Source organism: Garra rufa, chromosome 1 (genome assembly GCF_049309525.1).
Source record: "Garra rufa chromosome 1, GarRuf1.0, whole genome shotgun sequence".
NCBI lineage: Eukaryota > Metazoa > Chordata > Actinopteri > Cypriniformes > Cyprinidae > Garra > Garra rufa.
The window spans coordinates 80,421,421-80,440,265 of record NC_133361.1 but is presented as its reverse complement, the minus strand read 5'-3'; the positions used below and the strand labels follow the sequence as shown (position 1 = coordinate 80,440,265).

Genomic DNA, 18,845 nt, shown 5'->3' with positions numbered 1-18,845 from the left:
AGCTTTTTGCCTTGGACGTAAAACATTAATTGTTTGCATCGTCAGACGAGAGATTTAGTAATCTTTTCCTTTATAGGTTTTTCAACAAGCGATCACCACGAGATTGCTGGCTGTCTTCTCTGCACAAGTTTCTGTAGTGTAATGGTTATCACATTCACCTCACATACGAAAGGTCCCCAGTTTAAAACTGTGCTGAAACAGCTGTTGGCTTTTTCCAAAATTGTTTAAGTGGGGATCTACTGCTTTCTTCGTAAACAATACAATTGCCTTCTGCCAAGTGGATTTACCGAGCAGAGACAGTGTTTCTCTTTTGTGGGAAAACATGAAATGTTTACAAAGTCAGGTGAGGTGTTTAATTATCTTTTCCTTAGTTCGCTCTTCCACAAGCGATCACCAGGAGATTGCTGGCAGTCATCTCTGCACGGGATTCCATAGTGTAGTGGTTGTCACGTTCGCCTCATGCGAAAAGTCCCCAGTTCGAAACTGGGTGGCAACAGCTGGTGGCTTTTTCCAAAATTGCTTAAGTAGGGATCTGTTGCTTTCTTTGTCAACACTACAAAGGCCTTCTGCCAAGCCGAGTTAAAAGAACGGTGGATCACAATCAAGTTTCTGTAGTGTAGTGGTCATCACGTTCGCCCAACATGCGAAAGGTCCTCGGTTCGAAACCGAGCAGAAACAGTGTTTCTCTTTCGTGGGTAAACATGAACTGTTTGCAAAGTCAGGGGAGGGATTTAGTTATCTTTTCCTTTATTCGTTTTACAGCCAGCGATCACCAGGAGATTGCTGGCTGTGTACTTTTTGCAAGTTTCCATAGTGTAGTGGTTATCACGTTCGCCTCACACGCGAAAGGTCCCCAGTTCGAAACTGGGTGGAAACAGCTACTGGCTTTTTCCAAAATTACTTAAACCAGGCTCTGATGCATTCTTAGTCAACACTACAAAGACCTCTTCTGCCAAGTAGTGTTAAAAGAAGAGAGCCTCCCCGTCAGGTTTCTGTAGTGGTCATCACGTTCGCTTTACACGCGAAAGGTCCTCGGTTCCAAACTGAGCGGAAACAGCTTTTTGCCTTGGACGTAAAACATTAATTGTTTGCATCGTCAGACGAGAGATTTAGTAATCTTTTCCTTTATAGGTTTTTCAACAAGCAATCACCACGAGATTGCTGGCTGTCTTCTCTGCACAAGTTTCTGTAGTGTAATGGTTATCACGTTCACCTCACTCACAAAAGGGCCCCAGTTTGAAACTGTTTTGAAACAGCTGTTGGCTTTTTCCAAAATTGTTTAAGTAGGGATCTACTGCTTTCTTCGTAAACACTACAAATGCCTTCTGCCAAGTGGATTTACCGAGCAGAAACAGAGTTTCTCTTTTGTGGGAAAACATGAAATGTTTGCAAAGTCAGGTGAGGTGTTTAATTATCTTTTCCTTAGTTCGCTCTTCCACAAGCGATCACCAGGAGATTGCTGGCAGTCTTCTCTGCGAAGGATTCCATAGTGTAGTGGTTGTCACGTTTGCCGCATGCGAAAGGTCCCCAGTTCGAAACTTGGTGGTAACAGCTGGTGGCTTTTTCCAAAATTGCTTAAGTAGGGATCTGTTGCTTTCTTCGTCAACACTACAAAGGCCTTCTGCAAAGCCGAGTTAAAAGAACGGTGGATCGTAATCAAGTTTCTGTAGTGTAGTGGTCATCACGTTCGCCCAACATGCGAAAGGTCCTCGGTTCGAAACCGAGCAGAAACAGTGTTTCTCTTTCGTGGGTAAACATGAACTGTTTGCAAAGTCAGGGGAGGGATTTAGTTATCTTTTCCTTTATTCGTTTTACAGCCAGCGATCACCAGGAGATTGCTGGCTGTGTACTTTTTGCAAGTTTCCATAGTGTAGTGGTTATCACGTTCGCCTCACACGCGAAAGGTCCCCAGTTCGAAACTGGGTGGAAACAGCTACTGGCTTTTTCCAAAATTACTTAAACCAGGCTCTGATGCATTCTTAGTCAACACTACAAAGACCTCTTCTGCCAAGTAGTGTTAAAAGAAGAGAGCCTCCCCGTCAGGTTTCTGTAGTGGTCATCACGTTCGCTTTACACGCGAAAGGTCCTCGGTTCCAAACTGAGCGGAAACAGCTTTTTGCCTTGGACGTAAAACATTAATTGTTTGCATCGTCAGACGAGAGATTTAGTAATCTTTTCCTTTATAGGTTTTTCAACAAGCGATCACCACGAGATTGCTGGCTGTCTTCTCTGGATAAGTTTCTGTAGTGTAATGGTTATCACATTCACCTCACATACGAAAGGTCCCCAGTTTAAAACTGTGCTGAAACAGCTGTTGGCTTTTTCCAAAATTGTTTAAGTGGGGATCTACTGCTTTCTTCGTAAACAATACAATTGCCTTCTGCCAAGTGGATTTACCGAGCAGAGACAGTGTTTCTCTTTTGTGGGAAAACATGAAATGTTTACAAAGTCAGGTGAGGTGTTTAATTATCTTTTCCTTAGTTCGCTCTTCCACAAGCGATCACCAGGAGATTGCTGGCAGTCATCTCTGCACGGGATTCCATAGTGTAGTGGTTGTCACGTTCGCCTCATGCGAAAGGTCCCCAGTTCGAAACTGGGTGGCAACAGCTGGTGGCTTTTTCCAAAATTGCTTAAGTAGGGATCTGTTGCTTTCTTCGTCAACACTACAAAGGCCTTCTGCCAAGCCGAGTTAAAAGAACGGTGGATCACAATCAAGTTTCTGTAGTGTAGTGGTCATCACGTTCGCCTAACACGCGAAATGTCCACGGATCGAAACCGAGCAGAAACAGTGTTTCTCTTTCGTGGGTAAACATGAACTGTTTGCAAAGTCAGGGGAGGGATTTAGTTATCTTTTCCTTTATTCGTTTTACAGCAAGCGATCACCAGGAGATTGCTGGCTGTGTACTTTCAAGTTTCCATAGTGTAGTGGTTATCACGTTCGCCTCACACGCAAAAGGTCCCCAGTTCGAAACTGGGTGGAAACAGCTACTGGCTTTTTCCAAAATTGCTTAAGCCAGGCTCTGCTGCATTCTTAGTCAACACTACAAAGGCCTCTTCTGCCAAGTAGTGTTAAAAGAAGAGAGGCTCCCCGTCAGGTTTCTGTAGTGGTCATCACGTTCGCTTTACACGCGAAAGGTCCTCGGTTCCAAACTGAGCGGAAACAGCTTTTTGCCTTGGACGTAAAACATTAATTGTTTGCATCGTCAGACGAGAGATTTAGTAATCTTTTCCTTTATAGGTTTTTCAACAAGCAATCACCACGAGATTGCTGGCTGTCTTCTCTGCACAAGTTTCTGTAGTGTAATGGTTATCACGTTCACCTCACTCACAAAAGGGCCCCAGTTTGAAACTGTTTTGAAACAGCTGTTGGCTTTTTCCAAAATTGTTTAAGTAGGGATCTACTGCTTTCTTCGTAAACACTACAAATGCCTTCTGCCAAGTGGATTTACCGAGCAGAAACAGAGTTTCTCTTTTGTGGGAAAACATGAAATGTTTGCAAAGTCAGGTGAGGTGTTTAATTATCTTTTCCTTAGTTCGCTCTTCCACAAGCGATCACCAGGAGATTGCTGGCAGTCTTCTCTGCGAAGGATTCCATAGTGTAGTGGTTGTCACGTTTGCCGCATGCGAAAGGTCCCCAGTTCGAAACTTCGTGGTAACAGCTGGTGGCTTTTTCCAAAATTGCTTAAGTAGGAATCTGTTGCTTTCTTCGACAACACTACAAAGGCCTTCTGCCAAGCCGAGTTAAAAGAACGGTGGATTGTAATCAAGTTTCTGTAGTGTAGTGGTCATCACGTTCGCCTAACACGCGAAAGGTCCTCGGTTCGAAACCGAGCAGAAACAGTGTTTCTCTTTCGTGGGTAAACATGAACTGTTTGCAAAGTCAGGGGAGGGATTTAGTTATCTTTTCCTTTATTCGTTTTACAGCAAGCGATCACCAGGAGATTGCTGGCAGTCATCTCTGCACGGGATTCCATAGTGTAGTGGTCATCACTTTCGCCTAAAGGTCCTCGGTTCGAAACCGAGCAGAAACAGTGTTTCTCTTTCGTGGGTAAACATGAACTGTTTGCAAAGTCAGGGGAGGGATTTAGTTATCTTTTCCTTTATTCGTTTTACAGCAAGCGATCACCAGGAGATTGCTGGCTGTGTACTTTTTGCAAGTTTCCATAGTGTAGTGGTTATCACGTTCGCCTCACACGCGAAAGGTCCCCAGTTCGAAACTGGGTGGAAACAGCTACTGGCTTTTTCCAAAATTACTTAAACCAGGCTCTGATGCATTCTTAGTCAACACTACAAAGGCCTCTTCTGCCAAGTAGTGGTAAAAGAAGAGAGCCTCCCCGTCAGGTTTCTGTAGTGGTCATCACGTTCGCTTTACACGCGAAAGGTCCTCGGTTCCAAACTGAGCGGAAACAGCTTTTTGCCTTGGACGTAAAACATTAATTGTTTGCATCGTCAGACGAGAGATTTAGTAATCTTTTCCTTTATAGGTTTTTCAACAAGCGATCACCACGAGATTGCTGGCTGTCTTCTCTGCACAAGTTTCTGTAGTGTAATGGTTATCACATTCACCTCACATACGAAAGGTCCCCAGTTTAAAACTGTGCTGAAACAGCTGTTGGCTTTTTCCAAAATTGTTTAAGTGGGGATCTACTGCTTTCTTCGTAAACAATACAATTGCCTTCTGCCAAGTGGATTTACCGAGCAGAGACAGTGTTTCTCTTTTGTGGGAAAACATGAAATGTTTACAAAGTCAGGTGAGGTGTTTAATTATCTTTTCCTTAGTTCGCTCTTCCACAAGCGATCACCAGGAGATTGCTGGCAGTCATCTCTGCACGGGATTCCATAGTGTAGTGGTTGTCACGTTCGCCTCATGCGAAAAGTCCCCAGTTCGAAACTGGGTGGCAACAGCTGGTGGCTTTTTCCAAAATTGCTTAAGTAGGGATCTGTTGCTTTCTTTGTCAACACTACAAAGGCCTTCTGCCAAGCCGAGTTAAAAGAACGGTGGATCACAATCAAGTTTCTGTAGTGTAGTGGTCATCACGTTCGCCCAACATGCGAAAGGTCCTCGGTTCGAAACCGAGCAGAAACAGTGTTTCTCTTTCGTGGGTAAACATGAACTGTTTGCAAAGTCAGGGGAGGGATTTAGTTATCTTTTCCTTTATTCGTTTTACAGCCAGCGATCACCAGGAGATTGCTGGCTGTGTACTTTTTGCAAGTTTCCATAGTGTAGTGGTTATCACGTTCGCCTCACACGCGAAAGGTCCCCAGTTCGAAACTGGGTGGAAACAGCTACTGGCTTTTTCCAAAATTACTTAAACCAGGCTCTGATGCATTCTTAGTCAACACTACAAAGACCTCTTCTGCCAAGTAGTGTTAAAAGAAGAGAGCCTCCCCGTCAGGTTTCTGTAGTGGTCATCACGTTCGCTTTACACGCGAAAGGTCCTCGGTTCCAAACTGAGCGGAAACAGCTTTTTGCCTTGGACGTAAAACATTAATTGTTTGCATCGTCAGACGAGAGATTTAGTAATCTTTTCCTTTATAGGTTTTTCAACAAGCGATCACCACGAGATTGCTGGCTGTCTTCTCTGGATAAGTTTCTGTAGTGTAATGGTTATCACATTCACCTCACATACGAAAGGTCCCCAGTTTAAAACTGTGCTGAAACAGCTGTTGGCTTTTTCCAAAATTGTTTAAGTGGGGATCTACTGCTTTCTTCGTAAACAATACAATTGCCTTCTGCCAAGTGGATTTACCGAGCAGAGACAGTGTTTCTCTTTTGTGGGAAAACATGAAATGTTTACAAAGTCAGGTGAGGTGTTTAATTATCTTTTCCTTAGTTCGCTCTTCCACAAGCGATCACCAGGAGATTGCTGGCAGTCATCTCTGCACGGGATTCCATAGTGTAGTGGTTGTCACGTTCGCCTCATGCGAAAGGTCCCCAGTTCGAAACTGGGTGGCAACAGCTGGTGGCTTTTTCCAAAATTGCTTAAGTAGGGATCTGTTGCTTTCTTCGTCAACACTACAAAGGCCTTCTGCCAAGCCGAGTTAAAAGAACGGTGGATCACAATCAAGTTTCTGTAGTGTAGTGGTCATCACGTTCGCCTAACACGCGAAATGTCCACGGATCGAAACCGAGCAGAAACAGTGTTTCTCTTTCGTGGGTAAACATGAACTGTTTGCAAAGTCAGGGGAGGGATTTAGTTATCTTTTCCTTTATTCGTTTTACAGCAAGCGATCACCAGGAGATTGCTGGCTGTGTACTTTCAAGTTTCCATAGTGTAGTGGTTATCACGTTCGCCTCACACGCAAAAGGTCCCCAGTTCGAAACTGGGTGGAAACAGCTACTGGCTTTTTCCAAAATTGCTTAAGCCAGGCTCTGCTGCATTCTTAGTCAACACTACAAAGGCCTCTTCTGCCAAGTAGTGTTAAAAGAAGAGAGGCTCCCCGTCAGGTTTCTGTAGTGGTCATCACGTTCGCTTTACACGCGAAAGGTCCTCGGTTCCAAACTGAGCGGAAACAGCTTTTTGCCTTGGACGTAAAACATTAATTGTTTGCATCGTCAGACGAGAGATTTAGTAATCTTTTCCTTTATAGGTTTTTCAACAAGCAATCACCACGAGATTGCTGGCTGTCTTCTCTGCACAAGTTTCTGTAGTGTAATGGTTATCACGTTCACCTCACTCACAAAAGGGCCCCAGTTTGAAACTGTTTTGAAACAGCTGTTGGCTTTTTCCAAAATTGTTTAAGTAGGGATCTACTGCTTTCTTCGTAAACACTACAAATGCCTTCTGCCAAGTGGATTTACCGAGCAGAAACAGAGTTTCTCTTTTGTGGGAAAACATGAAATGTTTGCAAAGTCAGGTGAGGTGTTTAATTATCTTTTCCTTAGTTCGCTCTTCCACAAGCGATCACCAGGAGATTGCTGGCAGTCTTCTCTGCGAAGGATTCCATAGTGTAGTGGTTGTCACGTTTGCCGCATGCGAAAGGTCCCCAGTTCGAAACTTGGTGGTAACAGCTGGTGGCTTTTTCCAAAATTGCTTAAGTAGGAATCTGTTGCTTTCTTCGACAACACTACAAAGGCCTTCTGCCAAGCCGAGTTAAAAGAACGGTGGATTGTAATCAAGTTTCTGTAGTGTAGTGGTCATCACGTTCGCCTAACACGCGAAAGGTCCTCGGTTCGAAACCGAGCAGAAACAGTGTTTCTCTTTCGTGGGTAAACATGAACTGTTTGCAAAGTCAGTGGAGGGATTTAGTTATCTTTTCCTTTATTCGTTTTACAGCAAGCGATCACCAGGAGATTGCTGGCAGTCATCTCTGCACGGGATTCCATAGTGTAGTGGTCATCACTTTCGCCTAAAGGTCCTCGGTTCGAAACCGAGCAGAAACAGTGTTTCTCTTTCGTGGGTAAACATGAACTGTTTGCAAAGTCAGGGGAGGGATTTAGTTATCTTTTCCTTTATTCGTTTTACAGCAAGCGATCACCAGGAGATTGCTGGCAGTCATCTCTGCAAAGGATTCCATAGTGTAGTGGTTGTCACGTTCGCCTCATGCGAAAGGTCCCCAGTTCGAAACTGGGTGGCAACAGCGGGTGGCTTTTTCCAAAATTGCTTAAGTAGGGATCTGTTGCTTTCTTCGTCAACACTACAAAGGCCTTCTGCCAAGCCGAGTTAAAAGAACGGTGGATCATAATCAAGTTTCTGTAGTGTAGTGGTCATCACGTTCGCCTAACACGCGAAAGGTCCTCGGTTCGAAACCGAGCAGAAACAGTGTTTCTCTTTTGTGGGTAAACATGAACTGTTTGCAAAGTCAGGGGAGGGATTTAGTTATCTTTTCCTTTATTCATTTTACAGCAAGCGATCACCAGGAGATTGCTGGCTGTGTACTTTCAAGTTTCCATAGTGTAGTGGTTATCACGTTCACCTCACACACAAAAGGGCCCCAGTTCGAAACTGTTTTGAAACAGCTGTTGGCTTTTTACAAAATTGTTTAAAGTAGGGATCTACTGCTTTCTTCGTAAACAATACAATTGCCTTCTGCCAAGTGGATTTACCGAGCAGAGACAGTGTTTCTCTTTTGTGAGAAAACATGAAATGTTTACAAAGTCAGGTGAGGTGTTTAATTATCTTTTCCTTAGTTCGCTCTTCCACAAGCGATCACCAGGAGATTGCTGGCAGTCATCTCTGCACGGGATTCCATAGTGTAGTGGTTGTCACGTTCGCCTCATGCGAAAGGTCCCCAGTTCGAAACTGGGTGGCAACAGCTGGTGGCTTTTTCCAAAATTGCTTAAGTAGGGATCTGTTGCTTTCTTCGTCAACACTACAAAGGCCTTCTGCCAAGCCAAGTTAAAAGAATGGTGGATTACAATCAAGTTTCTGTAGTGTAGTGGTCATCACGTTCGCCTAATACGCGAAAGGTCCACGGTTCGAAACCGAGCGGAAACAGTGTTTCTCTTTCGTGGGTAAACATGAACTGGTGGCAAAGTCAGGGGAGGGATTTAGTTATCTTTTCCTTTATTCGTTTTACAGCAAGCGATCACCAGGAGATTGCTGGCTGTGTACTTTCAAGTTTCCATAGTGTAGTGGTTGTCACGTTCGCCTCATGCGAAAGGTCCCCAGTTCGAAACTGGGTGGCAACAGCTGGTTGCTTTTTCCAAAATTGCTTAAGTAGGGATCTGTTGCTTTCTTCGTCAACACTACAAAGGCCTTTTGCCAAGCCGAGTTAAAAGAACGGTGGATCATAATCAAGTTTCTGTAGTGTAGTGGTCATCACGTTCGCCTAACACGCGAAAGGTCCTCGGTTCGAAACCGAGCAGAAACAGTGTTTCTCTTTCGTGGGTAAACATGAACTGTTTGCAAAGTCAGGGGAGGGATTTAGTTATCTTTTCCTTTATTCGTTTTACAGCAAGCGATCACCACGAGATTGCTGGCTGTCTTCTCTGCACAAGTTTCTGTAGTGTAATGGTTATCACATTCTCCTCACATACGAAAGGTCCCCAGTTTAAAACTGTTCTGAAACAGCTGTTGGCTTTTTCCAAAATTGTTTAAGTAGGGATCTACTGCTTTCTTCTTAAACACTACAAATGCCTTCTGCCAAGTGGATTTACCGAGCAGAGACAGTGTTTCTCTTTTGTGGGAAAACATGAAATGTTTACAAAGTCAGGTGAGGTGTTTAATTATCTTTTCCTTAGTTCGCTCTTCCATAAGCGATCACCAGGACATTGCTGGCAGTCATCTCTGCAAAGGATTCCATAGTGTAGTGGTTGTCACGTTCGCCTCATGCGAAAGGTCCCCAGTTCGAAACTGGGTGGCAACAGCGGGTGGCTTTTTCCAAAATTGCTTAAGTAGGGATCTGTTGCTTTCTTCGTCAACACTACAAAGGCCTTCTGCCAAGCCGAGTTAAAAGAACGGTGGATCATAATCAAGTTTCTGTAGTGTAGTGGTCATCACGTTCGCCTAACACGCGAAAGGTCCTCGGTTCGAAACCGAGCAGAAACAGTGTTTCTCTATTGTGGGTAAACATGAACTGTTTGCAAAGTCAGGGGAGGGATTTAGTTATCTTTTCCTTTATTCATTTTACAGCAAGCGATCACCAGGAGATTGCTGGCTGTGTACTTTCAAGTTTCCATAGTGTAGTGGTTATCACGTTCACCTCACACACAAAAGGGCCCCAGTTCGAAACTGTTTTGAAACAGCTGTTGGCTTTTTACAAAATTGTTTAAAGTAGGGATCTACTGCTTTCTTCGTAAACAATACAATTGCCTTCTGCCAAGTGGATTTACCGAGCAGAGACAGTGTTTCTCTTTTGTGAGAAAACATGAAATGTTTACAAAGTCAGGTGAGGTGTTTAATTATCTTTTCCTTAGTTCGCTCTTCCACAAGCGATCACCAGGAGATTGCTGGCAGTCATCTCTGCACGGGATTCCATAGTGTAGTGGTTGTCGCGTTCGCCTCATGCGAAAGGTCCCCAGTTCGAAACTGGGTGGCAACAGCTGGTGGCTTTTTCCAAAATTGCTTAAGTAGGGATCTGTTGCTTTCTTCGTCAACACTACAAAGGCCTTCTGCCAAGCCAAGTTAAAAGAATGGTGGATTACAATGAAGTTTCTGTAGTGTAGTGGTCATCACGTTCGCCTAATACGCGAAAGGTCCACGGTTCGAAACCGAGCGGAAACAGTGTTTCTCTTTCGTGGGTAAACATGAACTGGTGGCAAAGTCAGGGGAGGGATTTAGTTATCTTTTCCTTTATTCGTTTTACAGCAAGCGATCACCAGGAGATTGCTGGCTGTGTACTTTCAAGTTTCCATAGTGTAGTGGTTGTCACGTTCGCCTCATGCGAAAGGTCCCCAGTTCGAAACTGGGTGGCAACAGCTGGTTGCTTTTTCCAAAATTGCTTAAGTAGGGATCTGTTGCTTTCTTCGTCAACACTACAAAGGCCTTCTGCCAAGCCGAGTTAAAAGAACGGTGGATCATAATCAAGTTTCTATAGTGTAGTGGTTATCACGTTCGCCTCACACGCGAAAGGTCCCCAGTTTGAAACTGGGTGGAAACAGCTACTGGCTTTTTCCAAAATTGCTTAAGCCAGGCTCTGCTGCATTCTTAGTCAACACTACAAAGGCCTCTTCTGCCAAGTAGTGTTAAAAGAAGAGAGGCTCCCCGTCAGGTTTCTCTAGTGGTCATCACGTTTGCTTTACACGCGAAAGGTCCTCGGTTCCAAACTGAGCGGAAACAGCTTTTTGCCTTGGACGTAAAACATTAATTGTTTGCATCGTCAGACGAGAGATTTAGTAATCTTTTCCTTTATAGGTTTTTCAACAAGCAATCACCACGAGATTGCTGGCTGTCTTCTCTGCACAAGTTTCTGTAGTGTAATGGTTATCACATTCACCTCACATACGAAATGTCCCCAGTTTAAAACTGTGCTGAAATAGCTGTTGGCTTTTTCCAAAATTGTTTAAGTAGGGATCTACTGCTTTCTTCGTAAACACTACAAATGCCTTCTGCCAAGTGAATTTACCGAGCAGAAACAGAGTTTCTCTTTTGTGGGAAAACATGAAATGTTTGCAAAGTCAGGTGAGGTGTTTAATTATCTTTTCCTTAGTTCGCTCTTCCACAAGCGATCACCAGGAGATTGCTGGCAGTCTTCTCTGTGAAGGATTCCATAGTGTAGTGGTTGTCACGTTTGCCGCATGCGAAAGGTCCCCAGTTCGAAACTTGGTGGTAACAGCTGGTGGCTTTTTCCAAAGTTGCTTAAGTAGGGATCTGTTGCTTTCTTCGTCAACACTACAAAGGCCTTCTGCCAAGCCGAGTTAAAAGAACGGTGGATCCTAATCAAGTTTCTGTAGTGTAGTGGTCATCACCTTCGCCTAACACGCGAAAGGTCCTCTGTTCGAAACCGAGCAGAAACAGTGTTTCTCTTTCGTGGGTAAACATGAACTGTTTGCAAAGTCAGGGGAGGGATTTAGTTATCTTTTCCTTTATTCGTTTTACAGCAAGCGATCACCAGGAGATTGCTGGCTGTGTACTTTTTGCCAGTTTCCATAGTGTAGTGGTTATCACGTTCGCCTCACACGCGAAAGGTCCCCAGTTCGAAACTGGGTGGAAACAGCTACTGGCTTTTTCCAAAATTACTTAAACCAGGCTCTGATGCATTCTTAGTCAACACTACAAAGGCCTCTTCTGCCAAGTAGTGGTAAAAGAAGAGAGCCTCCCCGTCAGGTTTCTGTAGTGGTCATCACGTTCGCTTTACACGCGAAAGGTCCTCGGTTCCAAACTGAGCGGAAACAGCTTTTTGCCTTGGACGTAAAACATTAATTGTTTGCATCGTCAGACGAGAGATTTAGTAATCTTTTCCTTTATAGGTTTTTCAACAAGCGATCACCACGAGATTGCTGGCTGTCTTCTCTGCACAAGTTTCTGTAGTGTAATGGTTATCACATTCACCTCACATACGAAAGGTCCCCAGTTTAAAACTGTGCAGAAACAGCTGTTGGCTTTTTCCAAAATTGTTTAAGTGGGGATCTACTGCTTTCTTCGTAAACAATACAATTGCCTTCTGCCAAGTGGATTTACCGAGCAGAGACAGTGTTTCTCTTTTGTGGGAAAACATGAAATGTTTACAAAGTCAGGTGAGGTGTTTAATTATCTTTTCCTTAGTTCGCTCTTCCACAAGCGATCACCAGGAGATTGCTGGCAGTCATCTCTGCACGGGATTCCATAGTGTAGTGGTTGTCACGTTCGCCTCATGCGAAAAGTCCCCAGTTCGAAACTGGGTGGCAACAGCTGGTGGCTTTTTCCAAAATTGCTTAAGTAGGGATCTGTTGCTTTCTTTGTCAACACTACAAAGGCCTTCTGCCAAGCCGAGTTAAAAGAACGGTGGATCACAATCAAGTTTCTGTAGTGTAGTGGTCATCACGTTCACCTAACACGCGAAATGTCCACGGATCGAAACCGAGCAGAAACAGTGTTTCTCTTTCGTGGGTAAACATGAACTGTTTGCAAAGTCAGGGGAGGGATTTAGTTATCTTTTCCTTTATTCGTTTTACAGCAAGCGATCACCAGGAGATTGCTGGCTGTGTACTTTCAAGTTTCCATAGTGTAGTGGTTATCACGTTCGCCTCACACGCAAAAGGTCCCCAGTTCGAAACTGGGTGGAAACAGCTACTGGCTTTTTCCAAAATTGCTTAAGCCAGGCTCTGCTGCATTCTTAGTCAACACTACAAAGGCCTCTTCTGCCAAGTAGTGTTAAAAGAAGAGAGGCACCCCGTCAGGTTTCTGTAGTGGTCATCACGTTCGCTTTACACGCGAAAGGTCCTCGGTTCCAAACTGAGCGGAAACAGCTTTTTGCCTTGGACGTAAAACATTAATTGTTTGCATCGTCAGACGAGAGATTTAGTAATCTTTTCCTTTATAGGTTTTTCAACAAGCAATCACCACGAGATTGCTGGCTGTCTTCTCTGCACAAGTTTCTGTAGTGTAATGGTTATCACGTTCACCTCACTCACAAAAGGGCCCCAGTTTGAAACTGTTTTGAAACAGCTGTTGGCTTTTTCCAAAATTGTTTAAGTAGGGATCTACTGCTTTCTTCGTAAACACTACAAATGCCTTCTGCCAAGTGGATTTACCGAGCAGAAACAGAGTTTCTCTTTTGTGGGAAAACATGAAATGTTTGCAAAGTCAGGTGAGGTGTTTAATTATCTTTTCCTTAGTTCGCTCTTCCACAAGCGATCACCAGGAGATTGCTGGCAGTCTTCTCTGCGAAGGATTCCATAGTGTAGTGGTTGTCACGTTTGCCGCATGCGAAAGGTCCCCAGTTCGAAACTTGGTGGTAACAGCTGGTGGCTTTTCCCAAAATTGCTTAAGTAGGGATCTGTTGCTTTCTTCGACAACACTACAAAGGCCTTCTGCCAAGCCGAGTTAAAAGAACGGTGGATCGTAATCAAGTTTCTGTAGTGTAGTGGTCATCACGTTCGCCTAACACGCGAAAGGTCCTCGGTTCGAAACCGAGCAGTAACAGTGTTTCTCTTTCGTGGGTAAACATGAAATGTTTACAAAGTCAGGTGAGGTGTTTAATTATCTTTTCCTTAGTTCGCTCTTCCACAAGCGATCACCAGGAGATTGCTGGCAGTCATCTCTGCAAAGGATTCCATAGTGTAGTGGTTGTCACGTTCGCCTCATGCGAAAGGTCCCCAGTTCGAAACTGGGTGGCAACAGCGGGTGGCTTTTTCCAAAATTGCTTAAGTAGGGATCTGTTGCTTTCTTCGTCAACACTACAAAGGCCTTCTGCCAAGCCGAGTTAAAAGAACGGTGGATCATAATCAAGTTTCTGTAGTGTAGTGGTCATCACGTTCGCCTAACACGCGAAAGGTCCTCGGTTCGAAACCGAGCAGAAACAGTGTTTCTCTTTTGTGGGTAAACATGAACTGTTTGCAAAGTCAGGGGAGGGATTTAGTTATCTTTTCCTTTATTCATTTTACAGCAAGCGATCACCAGGAGATTGCTGGCTGTGTACTTTCAAGTTTCCATAGTGTAGTGGTTATCACGTTCACCTCACACACAAAAGGGCCCCAGTTCGAAACTGTTTTGAAACAGCTGTTGGCTTTTTACAAAATTGTTTAAAGTAGGGATCTACTGCTTTCTTCGTAAACAATACAATTGCCTTCTGCCAAGTGGATTTACCGAGCAGAGACAGTGTTTCTCTTTTGTGAGAAAACATGAAATGTTTACAAAGTCAGGTGAGGTGTTTAATTATCTTTTCCTTAGTTCGCTCTTCCACAAGCGATCACCAGGAGATTGCTGGCAGTCATCTCTGCACGGGATTCCATAGTGTAGTGGTTGTCACGTTCGCCTCATGCGAAAGGTCCCCAGTTCGAAACTGGGTGGCAACAGCTGGTGGCTTTTTCCAAAATTGCTTAAGTAGGGATCTGTTGCTTTCTTCGTCAACACTACAAAGGCCTTCTGCCAAGCCAAGTTAAAAGAATGGTGGATTACAATCAAGTTTCTGTAGTGTAGTGGTCATCACGTTCGCCTAATACGCGAAAGGTCCACGGTTCGAAACCGAGCGGAAACAGTGTTTCTCTTTCGTGGGTAAACATGAACTGGTGGCAAAGTCAGGGGAGGGATTTAGTTATCTTTTCCTTTATTCGTTTTACAGCAAGCGATCACCAGGAGATTGCTGGCTGTGTACTTTCAAGTTTCCATAGTGTAGTGGTTGTCACGTTCGCCTCATGCGAAAGGTCCCCAGTTCGAAACTGGGTGGCAACAGCTGGTTGCTTTTTCCAAAATTGCTTAAGTAGGGATCTGTTGCTTTCTTCGTCAACACTACAAAGGCCTTCTGCCAAGCCGAGTTAAAAGAACGGTGGATCATAATCAAGTTTCTGTAGTGTAGTGGTCATCACGTTCGCCTAACACGCGAAAGGTCCTCGGTTCGAAACCGAGCAGAAACAGTGTTTCTCTTTCGTGGGTAAACATGAACTGTTTGCAAAGTCAGGGGAGGGATTTAGTTATCTTTTCCTTTATTCGTTTTACAGCAAGCGATCACCAGGAGATTGCTGGCTGTGTACTTTCAAGTTTCCATAGTGTAGTGGTTATCACGTTCGCCTCACACGCGAAAGGTCCCCAGTTCGAAACTGGGTGGAAACAGCTACTGGCTTTTTCCAAAATTCCTTAAGCCAGGCTCTGCTGCATTCTTAGTCAACACTACAAAGGCCTCTTCTGCCAAGTAGTGTTAAAAGAAGAGAGGCTCCCCGTCAGGTTTCTCTAGTGGTCATCACGTTTGCTTTACACGCGAAAGGTCCTCGGTTCCAAACTGAGCGGAAACAGCTTTTTGCCTTGGACGTAAAACATTAATTGTTTGCATCGTCAGACGAGAGATTTAGTAATCTTTTCCTTTATAGGTTTTTCAACAAGCGATCACCAAGAGATTGCTGGCTGTCTTCTCTGCACAAGTTTCTGTAGTGTAATGGTTATCACATTCACCTCACATACGAAAGGTCCCCAGTTTAAAACTGTGCTGAAACAGCTGTTGGCTTTTTCCAAAATTGTTTAAGTGGGGATCTACTGCTTTCTTCGTAAACAATACAATTGCCTTCTGCCAAGTGGATTTACCGAGCAGAGACAGTGTTTCTCTTTTGTGGGAAAACATGAAATGTTTACAAAGTCAGGTGAGGTGTTTAATTATCTTTTCCTTAGTTCGCTCTTCCACAAGCGATCACCAGGAGATTGCTGGCAGTCATCTCTGCACGGGATTCCATAGTGTAGTGGTTGTCACGTTCGCCTCATGCGAAAGGTCCCCAGTTCGAAACTGGGTGGCAACAGCTGGTGGCTTTTTCCAAAATTGCTTAAGTAGGGATCTGTTGCTTTCTTCGTCAACACTACAAAGGCCTTCTGCCAAGCCGAGTTAAAAGAACGGTGGATCATTATCAAGTTCAAGTTTTGCATTACCTTCTGCAAAGGCGAGTTAAAAGAACGGTGGATCGTAATCAAGTTTCTGTAGTGTAGTGGTCATCACGTTCGCCTAACACGCAAAAGGTCCTCGGTTCGAAACCGAGCAGAAACAGTGTTTCTCTTTCGTGGGTAAACATGAACTGTTTGCAAAGTCAGGGGAGGGATTTAGTTATCTTTTCCTTTATTCGTTTTACAGCAAGCGATCACCAGGAGATTGCTGGCTGTGTACTTTTTGCAAGTTTCCATAGTGTAGTGGTTATCACGTTCGCCTCACACGCGAAAGGTCCCCAGTTCGAAACTGGGTGGAAACAGCTACTGGCTTTTTCCAAAATTACTTAAACCAGGCTCTGCTGCATTCTTAGTCAACACTACAAAGGCCTCTTCTGCCAAGTAGTGTTAAAAGAAGAGAGGCTCCCCGTCAGGTTTCTGTAGTGGTCATCACGTTCGCTTTACACGCGAAAGGTCCTCGGTTCCAAACTGAGCGGAAACAGCTTTTTGCCTTGGACGTAAAACATTAATTGTTTGCATCGTCAGACGAGAGATTTAGTAATCTTTTCCTTTATAGGTTTTTCAACAAGCAATCACCACGAGATTGCTGGCTGTCTTCTCTGCACAAGTTTCTGTAGTGTAATGGTTATCACGTTCACCTCACACACAAAAGGGCCCCAGTTTGAAACTGTTTTGAAACAGCTGTTGGCTTTTTACAAAATTGTTTAAAGTAGGGATCTACTGCTTTCTTCGTAAACACTACAAATGCCTTCTTCCAAGTGGATTTACCGAGCAGAGACAGTGTTTCTCTTTTGTGGGAAAACATGAAATGTTTACAAAGTCAGGTGAGGTGTTTAATTATCTTTTCCTTAGTTCGCTCTTCCACAAGCGATCACCAGGAGATTGCTGGCAGTCATCTCTGCACGGGATTCCATAGTGTAGTGGTTGTCACGTTCGCCTCATGCGAAAGGTCCCCAGTTCGAAACTGGGTGGCAACAGCTGGTGGCTTTTTCCAAAATTGCTTAAGTAGGGATCTGTTGCTTTCTTCGTCAACACTACAAAGGCCTTCTGCCAAGCCGAGTTAAAAGAACGGTGGATCATAATCAAGTTTCTGTAGTGTAGTGGTCATCACGTTCGCCTAACACGCGAAAGGTCCTCGGTTCGAAACCGAGCAGAAACAGTGTTTCTCTTTCGTGGGTAAACATGAACTGTTTGCAAAGTCAGGGGAGGGATTTAGTTGTCTTTTCCTTTATTCGTTTTACAGCAAGCGATCACCAGGAGATTGCTGGCTGTGTACTTTCAAGTTTCCATAGTGTAGTGGTTATCACGTTCGCCTCACACGCGAAAGGTCCCCATTTTGAAACTGGGTGGAAACAGCTACTGGCTTTTTCCAAAATTGCTTAAGCCAGGCTCTGCTGCATTCTTAGTCAACACTACAAAGGCCTCTTCTGCCAAGTAGTGTTAAAAGAAGAGAGGCTCCCCGTCAGGTTTCTCTAGTGGTCATCACGTTTGCTTTACACGCGAAAGGTCCTCGGTTCCAAACTGAGCGGAAACAGCTTTTTGCCTTGGACGTAAAACATTAATTGTTTGCATCGTCAGACGAGAGATTTAGTAATCTTTTCCTTTATAGGTTTTTCAACAAGCAATCACCACGAGATTGCTGGCTGTCTTCTCTGCACAAGTTTCTGTAGTGTAATGGTTATCACATTCACCTCACATACGAAATGTCCCCAGTTTAAAACTGTGCTGAAATAGCTGTTGGCTTTTTCCAAAATTGTTTAAGTAGGGATCTACTGCTTTCTTCGTAAACACTACAAATGCCTTCTGCCAAGTGAATTTACCGAGCAGAAACAGAGTTTCTCTTTTGTGGGAAAACATGAAATGTTTGCAAAGTCAGGTGAGGTGTTTAATTATCTTTTCCTTAGTTCGCTCTTCCACAAGCGATCACCAGGAGATTGCTGGCAGTCTTCTCTGTGAAGGATTCCATAGTGTAGTGGTTGTCACGTTTGCCGCATGCGAAAGGTCCCCAGTTCGAAACTTGGTGGTAACAGCTGGTGGCTTTTTCCAAAGTTGCTTAAGTAGGGATCTGTTGCTTTCTTCGTCAACACTACAAAGGCCTTCTGCCAAGCCGAGTTAAAAGAACGGTGGATCCTAATCAAGTTTCTGTAGTGTAGTGGTCATCACCTTCGCCTAACACGCGAAAGGTCCTCTGTTCGAAACCGAGCAGAAACAGTGTTTCTCTTTCGTGGGTAAACATGAACTGTTTGCAAAGTCAGGGGAGGGATTTAGTTATCTTTTCCTTTATTCGTTTTACAGCAAGCGATCACCAGGAGATTGCTGGCTGTGTACTTTTTGCAAGTTTCCATAGTGTAGTGGTTATCACGTTCGCCTCACACGCGAAAGGTCCCCAGTTCGAAACTGGGTGGAAACAGCTACTGGCTTTTTCCAAAATTACTTAAACCAGGCTCTGATGCATTCTTAGTCAACACTACAAAGGCCTCTTCTGCCAAGTAGTGGTAAAAGAAGAGAGCCTCCCCGTCAGGTTTCTGTAGTGGTCATCACGTTCGCTTTACACGCGAAAGGTCCTCGGTTCCAAACTGAGCGGAAACAGCTTTTTGCCTTGGACGTAAAACATTAATTGTTTGCATCGTCAGACGAGAGATTTAGTAATCTTTTCCTTTATAGGTTTTTCAACAAGCGATCACCACGAGATTGCTGGCTGTCTTCTCTGCACAAGTTTCTGTAGTGTAATGGTTATCACATTCACCTCACATACGAAAGGTCCCCAGTTTAAAACTGTGCAGAAACAGCTGTTGGCTTTTTCCAAAATTGTTTAAGTGGGGATCTACTGCTTTCTTCGTAAACAATACAATTGCCTTCTGCCAAGTGGATTTACCGAGCAGAGACAGTGTTTCTCTTTTG

At 44.1% G+C, this 18,845-nt stretch overlaps 25 non-coding genes across 25 annotated transcripts; all 25 read left to right on the top strand.

The window, feature by feature from the left end:
* The first annotated feature begins 605 nt into the window (after positions 1-605).
* trnav-aac (transfer RNA valine (anticodon AAC)) lies at positions 606-678 on the top strand. The gene has a single exon. It is a non-coding gene; the product is annotated as a tRNA-Val (tRNA).
* Positions 679-804: 126 nt separating this feature from the next.
* On the top strand, positions 805-877 carry trnav-cac (transfer RNA valine (anticodon CAC)). The gene has a single exon. It is a non-coding gene; the product is annotated as a tRNA-Val (tRNA).
* Positions 878-1,660: 783 nt separating this feature from the next.
* On the top strand, positions 1,661-1,733 carry trnav-aac (transfer RNA valine (anticodon AAC)). Its single transcript has one exon. It is a non-coding gene; the product is annotated as a tRNA-Val (tRNA).
* A 126-nt stretch (positions 1,734-1,859) lies between these two features.
* trnav-cac (transfer RNA valine (anticodon CAC)) lies at positions 1,860-1,932 on the top strand. Its single transcript has one exon. It is a non-coding gene; the product is annotated as a tRNA-Val (tRNA).
* A 979-nt stretch (positions 1,933-2,911) lies between these two features.
* On the top strand, positions 2,912-2,984 carry trnav-cac (transfer RNA valine (anticodon CAC)). The gene has a single exon. It is a non-coding gene; the product is annotated as a tRNA-Val (tRNA).
* A 783-nt stretch (positions 2,985-3,767) lies between these two features.
* trnav-aac (transfer RNA valine (anticodon AAC)) lies at positions 3,768-3,840 on the top strand. The gene has a single exon. It is a non-coding gene; the product is annotated as a tRNA-Val (tRNA).
* A 317-nt stretch (positions 3,841-4,157) lies between these two features.
* Positions 4,158-4,230, top strand: trnav-cac (transfer RNA valine (anticodon CAC)). The gene has a single exon. It is a non-coding gene; the product is annotated as a tRNA-Val (tRNA).
* A 783-nt stretch (positions 4,231-5,013) lies between these two features.
* trnav-aac (transfer RNA valine (anticodon AAC)) lies at positions 5,014-5,086 on the top strand. Its single transcript has one exon. It is a non-coding gene; the product is annotated as a tRNA-Val (tRNA).
* A 126-nt stretch (positions 5,087-5,212) lies between these two features.
* Positions 5,213-5,285, top strand: trnav-cac (transfer RNA valine (anticodon CAC)). Its single transcript has one exon. It is a non-coding gene; the product is annotated as a tRNA-Val (tRNA).
* A 979-nt stretch (positions 5,286-6,264) lies between these two features.
* trnav-cac (transfer RNA valine (anticodon CAC)) lies at positions 6,265-6,337 on the top strand. The gene has a single exon. It is a non-coding gene; the product is annotated as a tRNA-Val (tRNA).
* A 783-nt stretch (positions 6,338-7,120) lies between these two features.
* On the top strand, positions 7,121-7,193 carry trnav-aac (transfer RNA valine (anticodon AAC)). The gene has a single exon. It is a non-coding gene; the product is annotated as a tRNA-Val (tRNA).
* A 497-nt stretch (positions 7,194-7,690) lies between these two features.
* Positions 7,691-7,763, top strand: trnav-aac (transfer RNA valine (anticodon AAC)). The gene has a single exon. It is a non-coding gene; the product is annotated as a tRNA-Val (tRNA).
* A 602-nt stretch (positions 7,764-8,365) lies between these two features.
* On the top strand, positions 8,366-8,438 carry trnai-aau (transfer RNA isoleucine (anticodon AAU)). Its single transcript has one exon. It is a non-coding gene; the product is annotated as a tRNA-Ile (tRNA).
* A 303-nt stretch (positions 8,439-8,741) lies between these two features.
* Positions 8,742-8,814, top strand: trnav-aac (transfer RNA valine (anticodon AAC)). The gene has a single exon. It is a non-coding gene; the product is annotated as a tRNA-Val (tRNA).
* Positions 8,815-9,418: 604 nt separating this feature from the next.
* On the top strand, positions 9,419-9,491 carry trnav-aac (transfer RNA valine (anticodon AAC)). The gene has a single exon. It is a non-coding gene; the product is annotated as a tRNA-Val (tRNA).
* Positions 9,492-10,093: 602 nt separating this feature from the next.
* trnai-aau (transfer RNA isoleucine (anticodon AAU)) lies at positions 10,094-10,166 on the top strand. Its single transcript has one exon. It is a non-coding gene; the product is annotated as a tRNA-Ile (tRNA).
* Positions 10,167-11,524: 1,358 nt separating this feature from the next.
* trnav-cac (transfer RNA valine (anticodon CAC)) lies at positions 11,525-11,597 on the top strand. The gene has a single exon. It is a non-coding gene; the product is annotated as a tRNA-Val (tRNA).
* A 979-nt stretch (positions 11,598-12,576) lies between these two features.
* trnav-cac (transfer RNA valine (anticodon CAC)) lies at positions 12,577-12,649 on the top strand. Its single transcript has one exon. It is a non-coding gene; the product is annotated as a tRNA-Val (tRNA).
* Positions 12,650-13,811: 1,162 nt separating this feature from the next.
* On the top strand, positions 13,812-13,884 carry trnav-aac (transfer RNA valine (anticodon AAC)). Its single transcript has one exon. It is a non-coding gene; the product is annotated as a tRNA-Val (tRNA).
* Positions 13,885-14,486: 602 nt separating this feature from the next.
* On the top strand, positions 14,487-14,559 carry trnai-aau (transfer RNA isoleucine (anticodon AAU)). Its single transcript has one exon. It is a non-coding gene; the product is annotated as a tRNA-Ile (tRNA).
* Positions 14,560-14,862: 303 nt separating this feature from the next.
* Positions 14,863-14,935, top strand: trnav-aac (transfer RNA valine (anticodon AAC)). The gene has a single exon. It is a non-coding gene; the product is annotated as a tRNA-Val (tRNA).
* Positions 14,936-15,058: 123 nt separating this feature from the next.
* Positions 15,059-15,131, top strand: trnav-cac (transfer RNA valine (anticodon CAC)). Its single transcript has one exon. It is a non-coding gene; the product is annotated as a tRNA-Val (tRNA).
* Positions 15,132-16,173: 1,042 nt separating this feature from the next.
* On the top strand, positions 16,174-16,246 carry trnav-cac (transfer RNA valine (anticodon CAC)). The gene has a single exon. It is a non-coding gene; the product is annotated as a tRNA-Val (tRNA).
* Positions 16,247-17,030: 784 nt separating this feature from the next.
* Positions 17,031-17,103, top strand: trnav-aac (transfer RNA valine (anticodon AAC)). The gene has a single exon. It is a non-coding gene; the product is annotated as a tRNA-Val (tRNA).
* A 1,178-nt stretch (positions 17,104-18,281) lies between these two features.
* Positions 18,282-18,354, top strand: trnav-cac (transfer RNA valine (anticodon CAC)). The gene has a single exon. It is a non-coding gene; the product is annotated as a tRNA-Val (tRNA).
* Positions 18,355-18,845: the final 491 nt, after the last annotated feature.